Here is an 11,897-nt window from a genome sequence, read left to right as displayed (position 1 = left end):
CCGTATACCCAAAAACTCACTTTTCCGTACGAGCTAGTGGAAAGCAATGTTCGGCACGAATGTTTTTTGCCACGAGGCCTTTCTTTTGCCCATATATGGCATTTCGATCCGGGGTACGCAAAAGGAGGATATGGCCGATACACGTATGTGACAAAAAGTGTGCACAAAATGCGCCATGGCGTGTAATTCCCTTAACGGCATGGCAAGCACCGTTTTGGCAAGTACTTATCATGTTGGAACTTTGATCCGAACACTTGGAAGCGCTAACTGTTAACGCGGAGACGATATTCGGGGATTTGGGCAAAAGGCAAGGTTAATATGAATGGTGAGCAAAAGGCGAGGTAAATATGCATGGTAAACTGCCTTTTGCCCAAAAACTCACTTTTCCGTACAAGCTAGCGGAAAGCAATGTTCCACACGAATGTTTATCGCTATGAGGCCTATCTTTTGTCTATATACGGCATTTCGATCCGAAGTACGCGAAAGGGTGATATGGCCGATACACGTATGTGACAAAAAGTGTGCACAAAATGCGCCACCGCGTGAAATTCCCGGACCGGCATGGCAAGCACCGTTTTGGCAAGTACTTATCATGTTGAAACTTTGCTCCGAACACTTGGAAGCGCTAACTGGTAACGCGGAGACGATATTGGGGGATTTGGCCAAAAGGCAAGGTTAATATGCATGGTGAGCAAAAGGCGAGGTAAATATGCATGTTAAACTGCCTCTTGCCCAAAAACTCACTTTTCCGTACGAGCTAGCGGAAAGCAATGTTCAGCACGAATGTTTATCGCCACGAGGCCTATCTTTCGTCCATATACGGCATTTCGATCCGAGGTACGCAAAAGGGCGATATGGCCGATACACGTATGTGACAAAAAGTGTGCACAAAATGCGCCACCGCGTGAAATTCCCGGACCGGCATGGCAAGCACCGTGTTGGCAAGTACTTATCATGTTGAAACTTTGCTCCGAACACTTGGAAGCGCTAACTGGTAACGCGGAGACGATATTCGGGGATTTGGCCAAAAGGCAAGGTTAATATGCACGGTAAGCAAAAGGCGAGGTAAATATGCATGATAAACTGCCTCTTGCCCTAAAACTCACTTTTCCGTACGAGCTAGCGGAAAGCAATGTTCAGCACGAATGTTTATCGCCACGAGGCCTATCTTTCGTCCATATACGGCATTTCGATCCGAGGTACGCAAAAGGGCGATATGGCCGATACACGTATGTGACAAAAAGTGTGCACAAAATGCGCCACCGCGTGAAATTCCCGGACCGGCATGGCAAGCACCGTTTTGGCAAGTACTTATCATGTTGAAACTTTGCTCCGAACACTTGGAAGCGCTAACTGGTAACGCGGAGACGATATTCGGGGATTTGGCCAAAAGGCAAGGTTAATATGCATGGTGAGCAAAAGGCGAGGTAAATATCCATGGTAAACTGCCTCTTGCCCTAAAACTCACTTTTCCGTACGAGCTAGCGGAAAGCAATGTTCGGCACGAATGTTTATCGCCGCAAGGCCTATCTTTCGTCCATATACGGCATTTCGATCCGAGGTACGCAAAAGGGCGATATGGCCGATACACATATGTGACAAAAAGTGTGCACAAAATGCGCCACCGCGTGAAATTCCCTTAACGGCATGGCAAGCACCATTTTGGCAAGTACTTATCATGTTGGAACTTTGCTCCGAACACTTGGAAGCGCTAACTGGTAACGCGGAGACGATATTGGGGGATTTGGCCAAAAAGCAAGGTTAATATGCATGGTGAGCAAAAGGCGAGGTAAATATCCATGGTAAACTGCCTCTTGCCCAAAAACTCACTTTTCCGTACGAGCTAGCGGAAAGCAATGTTCGGCACGAATGTTTATCGCCGCAAGGCCTATCTTTCGTCCATATACGGCATTTCGATCCGAGGTACGCAAAAGGGCGATATGGCCGATACACGTATGTGACAAAAAGTGTGCACAAAATACGCCACCAAGTGTAATTCCCTTAACGGCATGGCAAGCACCGTTTTGGCAAGTACTTATCATGTTGGAACTTTGGTTCGAACACTTGAAAGCGCATACTGGTAACGCAGAGACGATATTCGGGAATTTGGCCAAAAGCCAAGGTGAATATGCATGGTAAGCAAAAGGCGAGGTAAATATGCATGGTAAACTGCCTCTTGCCCAAAAACTCACTTTTCCGTACGAGCTAGCGGAAAGCAATGTTCGGCACGAATGTTTATCGCCGCAAGGCCTATCTTTCGTCCATATACGGCATTTCGATCCGAGGTACGCAACAGGGCGATATGGCCGATACACGTATGTGTATCACTTTTTTCAACCTTTGCACCTTCAAACGCTTATAACTTTTTTGTCTTTCGTCCGATCTTCGATTTGACCCCAATGTTTGGTGTCGCAAATTTAATTTCCTTTCGTTTGCTGCCCTTGGTGTCCTTCTAGCTCTACTAGTCTCGGAGATATTATCGTTTTTTTCATGTAAAGCGCTTTTCAAACCCTTGCACCTTCAAACGCTTATAACTTCGTTGTCTTTCGACCAATCCGTGTCTTTTTTCCTTTTATATTGTGTAGAATTTAATTACCTTTCGTTTGCTGCCTCGGGCGTCCTTCTAGCTCTTCTAGTTTTCGAGATATTAACGTTTTGCCGAAGACCTTGGTTTCTTCTTCTTCTTGCCGAAAGACTTAGTATAAATTCTCGCCTTTAACGAAAACCCTATAGAAACCGGTCCCTTCATTCCTGGCCATGGCCACTTTTTCCAACCCATGCACCTTCAAACGCTTATAACTTTTTTGTCTTTTGTCCTATCGTTAATTTGCTAAACATGTTTTTTGTTTAAAATTTAATTTCCTTTCGTTCGATGCTCTTGGCATCCTTCTAGCTTTTCTAGTTTGGGAGATATTTACGTTTCCATGCAAAGTAACTGGCCTTCGGTAAACTGCCTCTTGCCCTAAAACTCACTTTTTCGTACGAGCTAGCGGAAAGCAATGTTCGGCACGAATGTTTATCTTAACGAGGCCTATCTTTCGTCCATATACGGCATTTCGATCCGAGGTACGCAAAAGGGCGATATGGCCGATACACGTATGTGACAAAAAGTGTGCACAAAATGCGCCACCGCGTGAAATTCCCGGACCGGCATGGCAAGCACCGTGTTGGCAAGTACTTAGCATGTTGAAACTTTGCTCCGAACACTTGGAAGCGCTAACTGGTAACGCGGAGACGATATTCGGGGATTTGGCCAAAAGGCAAGGTTAATATGCACGGTAAGCAAAAGGCGAGGTAAATATGCATGATAAACTGCCTCTTGCCCTAAAACTCACTTTTCCGTACGAGCTAGCGGAAAGCAATGTTCAGCACGAATGTTTATCGCCACGAGGCCTATCTTTCGTCTATACATGGCATTTCGATCCGAGGTACGCAAAAGGGCGATATGATCGATTCACGTATGTGACAAAAAGTGTGCACAAAATGCGCCACCAAGTGTAATTCCCTTAACGGCATGGCAAGCACTGTTTTGGCAAGTACTTATTATGTTGGAAATTTGATCCGAACACTTGGAAGCGCTAACTGGTAACGCGGAGACGATATTCGGGGATTTGGGCAAAAGCCAAGGTTAATATGCATGGTGAGCAAAAGGCGAGGTAAATATGCATGGTAAACTGCCTTTTGCCCAAAAACTCACTTTTTCGTACGAGCTAGCGGAATGCAATGTTCTGCACGAATGTTTATCGCCACGAGGCCTATCTTTCGTCCATACATGGCATTTCGATCCGAGGTACGCTAAAGGGCGATATGGCCGATACACTTATGTGACAAAAAGTGTGCACAAAATGCGCCACCAATTGTTATTCCCGGACCGGCATGGCAAGCACCGTTTTGGCAAGTACTTATCATGTTGGAACTTTGATCCGAACACTTGTAAGCGCTAACTGGTGACGCGGAGACGATATTCGGGGATTTGGCCAAAAGGCAAGGTTAATATGCATGGTAAGCAAAAGGCGAGGTAAATATGTATGGTAAACTGCCTTCTGCCCCAAAACTCACTTTTCCGTACGAGCTAGCGGAAAGCAATGTTCCACACGAATGTTTATCGCTATGAGGCCTATCTTTCGTCCATACATGGCATTTCGATCCGAGGTACGCAAAAGGGCGATATGGCCGATACACGTATGTGACAAAAAGTGTGCACAAAATGCGCCACCAAGTGTAATTCCCTAAAAGGCATGGCAAGCACCGTTTTGGCAAGTACTTTTCATGTAGGAACTTTGATCCGAACACTTGCAAGCGCTTACTGGTAACGCGGAGACGATATTCGGGGATTTGGGCAAAAGGCAAGGTTAATATGCATGGTGAGCAAAAGGCGAGGTAAATATGCATGGTAAACTGCCTTTTGCCCAAACACTCACTTTTCCGTACGAGCTAACGGGAAGCAATGTTCGGCACGAATGCTTATCGCCACGTGGCCTATCTTTCGTCAATACACGGCATTTCGATCCGAGGTACGCAAAAGGGAGATATGGCCGATACACGTATGTGACAAAAAGTGTGCACAAAATGCGCCACGGCGTGTAATTCCCTTAACGGCATGGCAAGCACCGTTTTGGCAAGTACTTGTCATGTTGGAACTTTGCTTTGAACACTTGGAAGCGCTTACTGGTAACGCGGAGACGATATTCGGGGATTTGGCCAAAAGGCAAGGTTAATATGCATGGTAAGCAAAAGGCGAGGTAAATATGTATGGTAAACTGCCTTCTGCCCCAAAACTCACTTTTCCGTACGAGCTAGCGGAAAGCAATGTTCCACACGAATGTTTATCGCTATGAGGCCTATCTTTCGTCCATACATGGCATTTCGATCCGAGGTACGCAAAAGGGCGATATGGCCGATACACGTATGTGACAAAAAGTGTGCACAAAATGCGCCACCAAGTGTAATTCCCTTAACGGCATGGCAAGCACCGTTTTGGCAAGTACTTTTCATGTAGGAACTTTGATCCGAACACTTGCAAGCGCTTACTGGTAACGCGGAGACGATATTCGGGGATTTGGGCAAAAGGCAAGGTTAATATGCATGGTGAGCAAAAGGCGAGGTAAATATGCATGGTAAACTGCCTTTTGCCCAAACACTCACTTTTTCGTACGAGCTAGCGGAAAGCAATGTTCCACACGAATGTTTATCGCTATGAGGCCTATCTTTCGTCCATACATGGCATTTCGATCCGAGGTACGCAACAGGGCGATATGGCCGATACACGTATGTGACAAAAAGTGTGCACAAAATGCGCCACGGCGTGTAATTCCCTTAACGGCATGGCAAGCACCGTTTTGGCAAGTACTTGTCATGTTGGAACTTTGCTTTGAACACTTGGAAGCGCTTACTGGTAACGCGGAGACGATATTCGGGGATTTGGCCAAAAGGCAAGGTTAATATGCATGGTGAGCAAAAGGCGAGGTCAATATGCATGGTAAACTGCCTTTTGCCCAAAAACTCACTTTTTCGTACGAGCTAGCGGAAAGCAATGTTCAGCACGAATGTTTATCGACACAAGGCCTATCTTTTGTCCATATACGGCATTTCGATCCGAGGTTCGCAAAAGGGCGATATGGCCGATACACGTATGTGACAAAAAGTGTGCAAAAAATGCGCCACCAAGTGTAATTCCCTTAACGGCATGGCAAGCACCGTTTTGGCAAGTACTTGTCATGTTGGAACTTTGCTTTGAACACTTGGAAGCGCTTACTGGTAACGCGGAGACGATATTCGGGGATTTGGCCAAAAGGCAAGGTTAATATGCATGGTGAGCAAAAGGCGAGGTCAATATGCATGGTAAACTGCCTTTTGCCCAAAAACTCACTTTTTCGTACGAGCTAGCGGAAAGCAATGTTCAGCACGAATGTTTATCGACACAAGGCCTATCTTTTGTCCATATACGGCATTTCGATCCGAGGTTCGCAAAAGGGCGATATGGCCGATACACGTATGTGACAAAAAGTGTGCACAAAATGCGCCACCAAGTGTAATTCCCTTAACGGCATGGCAAGCACCGTTTTGGCAAGTACTTATCATATTGGAACTTTGATCCGAACACTTGGAAGCGCTTACTGGTAACGCGGAGACGATATTCGGGGATTTGGGCAAAAGGCAAGGTTAATATGCATGGTGAGCAAAAGGCGAGGTAAATATGCATGGTAAACTGCCTTTTGCCCAAACACTCACTTTTCCGTACGAGCTAACGGGAAGCAATGTTCGGCACGAATGCTTATCGCCACGTGGCCTATCTTTCGTCAATACACGGCATTTCGATCCGAGGTACGCAAAAGGGAGATATGGCCGATACACGTATGTGACAAAAAGTGTGCACAAAATGCGCCACGGCGTGTAATTCCCTTAACGGCATGGCAAGCACCGTTTTGGCAAGTACTTGTCATGTTGGAACTTTGCTTTGAACACTTGGAAGCGCTTACTGGTAACGCGGAGACGATATTCGGGGATTTGGCCAAAAGGCAAGGTTAATATGCATGGTGAGCAAAAGGCGAGGTCAATATGCATGGTAAACTGCCTTTGGCCCAAGAACTCACTTTTTCGTACGAGCTAGCGGAAAGCAATGTTCGGCACGAATGTTTATCGCCACTAGGCCTATCTTTTGTCAATTTACGGCATTTCGAACCGAGGTACGCAAAAGGGAGATATGGCCGATACACGTATGTGACAAAAAGTGTGCACAAAATGCGCCACCAAGTGTAATTCCCTAATCGGCATGGCAAGCACCGTTTTGGCAAGTACTTATCATGTTGGAACTTTGATTCCAACACGCGGAAGCGCTAACTGGTAACGCGGAGACGACATTCGGGGATTTGGCCAAAAGGCAAGGTTAATATGCATGGTGAGCAAAAGGCGAGGTAAATATGCATGGTAAACTGCCTTTTGCCCAAAAACTCACTTTTCCGTACGAGCTAGTGGAAAGCATTGTTCCGCACGAATGTTTATCGCCACAAGGCCTATCTTTCGTCCATACATGGCATTTCGATCCGAGGTACGCAAAAGGGCGATATGGCAGATACACGTATGTGACAAAAAGTGTGCACAAAATGCGCCACGGCGTGTAATTCCCTTAACGGCATGGCAAGCACCGTTTTGGCAAGTACTTATCATGTTGGAACTTTGATATGAACACTTACAAGCACTAACTGGTAACGCGAAGCCGATATTCGGGGATTTGGCCAGAAGGCAAGGTTAATATGCATGGTGAGCAAAAGGCGAGGTAAATATGCATGGTAAACTGCCTCAAACTCAAAAACTCACTTTTCCGTACGAGCTAACGGGAAGCAATGTTCGGCACGAATGCTTATCGCCACGTGGCCTATCTTTCGTCAATACACGGCATTTCGATCCGAGGTACGCAAAAGGGAGATATGGCCGATACACTTATGTGACAAAAAGTGTGCACAAAATGCGCCACCAATTGTTATTCCCGGACCGGCATGGCAAGATTAGTTTTGCCAAGTACTTATCATGTTGGAACTTTGCTTTGGACACTTGAAAGCGCTAACTGGTAACGCGGAGACGATATCCGGGGATTTGGGCAAAAGGCAAGGTTAATATGCATGGTGAGCAAAAGGCAAGGTAAATATGCATGGTAAACTGCCTTTTCCCCAAAAACTCACTTTTCCGTACGAGCTAGCGGAAAGCAATGTTCAGCACGAATGTTTATCTCCACAAGGCCTATCTTTTGTCCATATACGGCATTTCGATCCGAGGTACGCAACAGGGCGATATGGCCGATACACGTATGTGACAAAAAGTGTGCACAAAATGCGCCACCAAGTGTAATTCCCGGACCGGCATGGCAAGCACCGTTTTGGCAAGTACTTATCATGTTGGAACTTTGCTCCGAACACTTGCAAGCGCTAACTGGTAATGCGGAGACGATATTGGGGGATTTGGCCAAAAAGCAAGGTTAATATGCATGGTAAGCAAAAGGCGAGGTAAATATGCATGGTAAACTGCCTCTTGCCCAAAAACTCACTTTTCCGTACGAGCTAGCGGAAAGCAATGTTCGGCACGAATGTTTATCGCCGCAAGGCCTATCTTTCGTCCATATACGGCATTTCGATCCGAGGTACGCAAAAGGGCGATATGGCCGATACACGTATGTGACAAAAAGTGTGCACAAAATGCGCCACCGCGTGAAATTCCCGGACCGGCATGGCAAGCACCGTTTTGGCAAGTACTTATTATGTTGAAACTTTGCTCCGAACACTTGGAACCGCTAACTGGTAACGCGGAGACGATATTGGGGGATTTGGCCAAAAAGCAAGGTTAATATGCATGGTAAGCAAAAGGCGAGGTAAATATGCATGGTAAACTGCCTCTTGCCCAAAAACTCACTTTTGCGTACGAGCTAGCGGAAAGCAATGTTCGGCACGAATGTTTATCGCCGCAAGGCCTATCTTTCGTCCATATACGGCATTTCGATCCGAGGTACGCAAAAGGGCGATATGGCCGATACACGTATGTGACAAAAAGTGTGCACAAAATGCGCCACCGCGTGAAATTCCCTGACCGGCATGGCAAGCACCGTTTTGGCAAGTACTTGTCATGTTGGAACTTTGATCCGAACACTTGGAAGCGCTAACTGGTAACGCGGAGACGATACTCGGGGATTTGGCCAAAAGGCAAGGTTAATATGCATGGTAAGCAAAAGGCGAGGTAAATATGCATGGTAAACTGCCTTTTCCCCAAAAACTCACTTTTCCGTACGAGCTAGCGGAAAGCAATGTTTGGCACGAATGTTTATCGCCACGAGGCCTATCTTTCGTCCATATACGGCATTTCGATCCGAGGTACGCAAAAGGGCGATATGGCCGATACACGTATGTGACAAAAAGTGTGCACAAAATGCGCCACCGCGTGAAATTCCCGGACCGGCATGGCAAGCACCGTTTTGGCAAGTACTTATCATGTTGAAACTTTGCTCCGAACACTTGGAAGCGCTAACTGGTAACGCGGAGACGATATTGGGGGATTTGGCCAAAAAGCAAGGTTAATATGCATGGTAAGCAAAAGGCGAGGTAAATATGCATGATAAACTGCCTCTTGCCCAAAAACTCACTTTTCCGTACGAGCTAGCGGAAAGCAATGTTCGGCACGAATGTTTATCGCCGCAAGACCTATCTTTCGTCCATATACGGCATTTCGATCCGAGGTACGCAACAGGGCGATATGGCCGATACACGTATGTGACAAAAAGTGTGCACAAAATGCGCCACCAAGTGTGATTCCCGGACCGGCATGGCAAGCACCGTTTTGGCAAGTACTTATCATGTTGGAACTTTGCTCCGAACACTTGCAAGCGCTAACTGGTAATGCGGAGACGATATTGGGGGATTTGGCCAAAAAGCAAGGTTAATATGCATGGTAAGCAAAAGGCGAGGCAAATATGCATGGTAAACTGCCTCTTGCCCAAAAACTCACTTTTGCGTACGAGCTAGCGGAAAGCAATGTTCAGCACGAATGTTTATCGCCACGAGGCCTATCTTTCGTCCATATACGGCATTTCGATCCGAGGTACGCAAAAGGGCGATATGGCCGATACACGTATGTGACAAAAAGTGTGCACAAAATGCGACACCGCGTGTAATTCCCTTAACGGCATGGCAAGCACCGTTTTGGCAAGTACTTATCATGTTTTAACTTTGCTCTGAACACTTGGAAGCGCTAACTGGTAACGCGGAGACGATATTCGGGGATTTGGCCAAAAGGCAAGGTTAATATGCATGGTAAGCAAAAGGCGAGGTAAATATGCATGGTAAACTGCCGTATACCCAAAAACTCACTATTCCGTACGAGCTAGCGGAAAGCAATGTTCGGTGCGAATGTTTATCGCCACATGGCCTATCTTTCGTTTATATACTGCATTTCGATCCGAGGTACGCAAAAGGGCAATATGGCCGATACACGTTGGTGACAAAAAGTGTGCACAAAATGCGCCAACGCGTGTAATTCCTGGACCGGCATGGCAAGCACCGTTTTGGCAAGTACTTATCTTGTTGGAACTTTGCTTTGGACACTTGAAAGCGTCAACTGGTAACGCGGAGACGATATTCGGGGATTTGGGCAAAAGGCAAGGTTAATATGCATGGTGAGCAAAAGGCGAGGTAAATACACATGGTAAACTGCCGTATATCCAAAAACTCACTTTTCCGTACGAGCTAGCGGAAAGCAATGTTCCACACGAATGTTTATCGCCACGGGGCCTATCTTTCGTTTATATACGGCATTTCGATCCGAGGCACGCAAAAGGGCGATATGGCCGATAAACGTATGTGACAAAAAGTGTGCACAAAATGCGCCACCAAGTGTCATTCCCTTAACGGCATGGCAAGCACCGTTTTGGCAAGTACTTATCATGTTGGAACTTTGCTTTGAACACTTTGAAGCGCTAACTAGTAACGCGGAGACGATTTTCGGGGACATGGCTTAAAGGCAAGGTTAATATGCATGGTGAGCAAAAGGCGAGGTAAAAATGCATGGTAAACTGCCGTATACCAAAAAACTCACTTTTCCGTACGAGCTAGCGGAAAACAATGTTCCGCACGAATGTTTATCGCCACAAGGACTATCTTTCGTCCATATACGGTATTTCGATCGGAGGTACGCAAAAGGGCGATATGGCCGATACACGTATGTGACAAAAAGTGTGCACAAAATGCGCCACCGCGTAAAATTCCCGGACCGGCATGGCAAGCACCGTTTTGCCAAGTACTAATCATGTTGGAACTTTGCTCCGAACACTTGCAAGCGCTAACTGGTAACGCGGAGACGATATTCGTTGATTTGGCCAAAAGGCAAGGTTAATATGCATGGTGAGCAAAAGGCAAGGTAAAAATGCATGGTAAACTGCCTTTTGCCCAAGAACTCACTTTTCCGTACGAGCTAGCGGAAAGCAATGTTCGGTGCGAATGTTTATCTCCACGAGGCCTATCTTTTGTCCATATACGGCATTTCGATTCGAGGTACGCAAAAGGGCGATATGGCCGATTCACGTATGTGACAAAAAGTGTGCTCCAAATGCGCCACCAAGTGTAATTCCCTTAACGGCATGGCAAGCACTGTTTTGGCAAGTATTTATCATGTTGGAACTTTGCTTTGGACGCTTGAAAGCGCTTACTGGAAACGCGGAGACGATATTCGGGGATTTGGCCAAAAGGCAAGGTTACTATGCATGGTGAGCAAACATGGCCCGGTAAACGGCGGTAATACGGTTCTTTTACAGGGTCCAGTAACACAGCCCATTTTTAAAACGGATGCAAACCCAAGATGCTAGAAACTGTTTATTAACCATTCCTACATACTTGGGATGCAAACCCAAGATGCTAGAAACTGTTTCTAAGGTGGTTCGGGACACTTGGGATGGTGACCCAAGATGCTAGAAACTGTTTCTAAGGTGGTTCGGGACACTTGAAATGGTGACCCAAGATGCAAGAAACTGTTTTTAAATTGGTTCGGGATACTTGGGATGGTGACCCAAGATGCTAGAAACTGGTTCTAAGGTGGTTCGGGATACTTGGGATGGTGACCCAAGATGCTAGAAACAACTTTTAAAGTGATTCGGGATACTAAGGATGACGACCCAAGATGCTAGAAACTACTTTTAAAGTGATTCGGGATACTTGGGATGACGAACCAAGATGCTAGAAACTACTTTTAAAGTGTTTCGGGATACTTGGGATGACCACCCAAGATGCTAGAAACTACTTTTAAAGTGATTCGGGATACTTGGGATGACGACCCAAGATGCTAGAAACTACTTTTAAAGTGATTCGGGATACTTGGGATGAAGACTCAAGATGCAAGAAACTGTTTCTAAGGTGGTTCGGGAA

Source organism: Anopheles ziemanni, unplaced genomic scaffold (assembly GCF_943734765.1).
Source record: "Anopheles ziemanni unplaced genomic scaffold, idAnoZiCoDA_A2_x.2 scaffold_95_ctg1, whole genome shotgun sequence".
Lineage (NCBI taxonomy): Eukaryota > Metazoa > Arthropoda > Insecta > Diptera > Culicidae > Anopheles > Anopheles ziemanni.
This window is presented reverse-complemented; position numbering follows the sequence as displayed.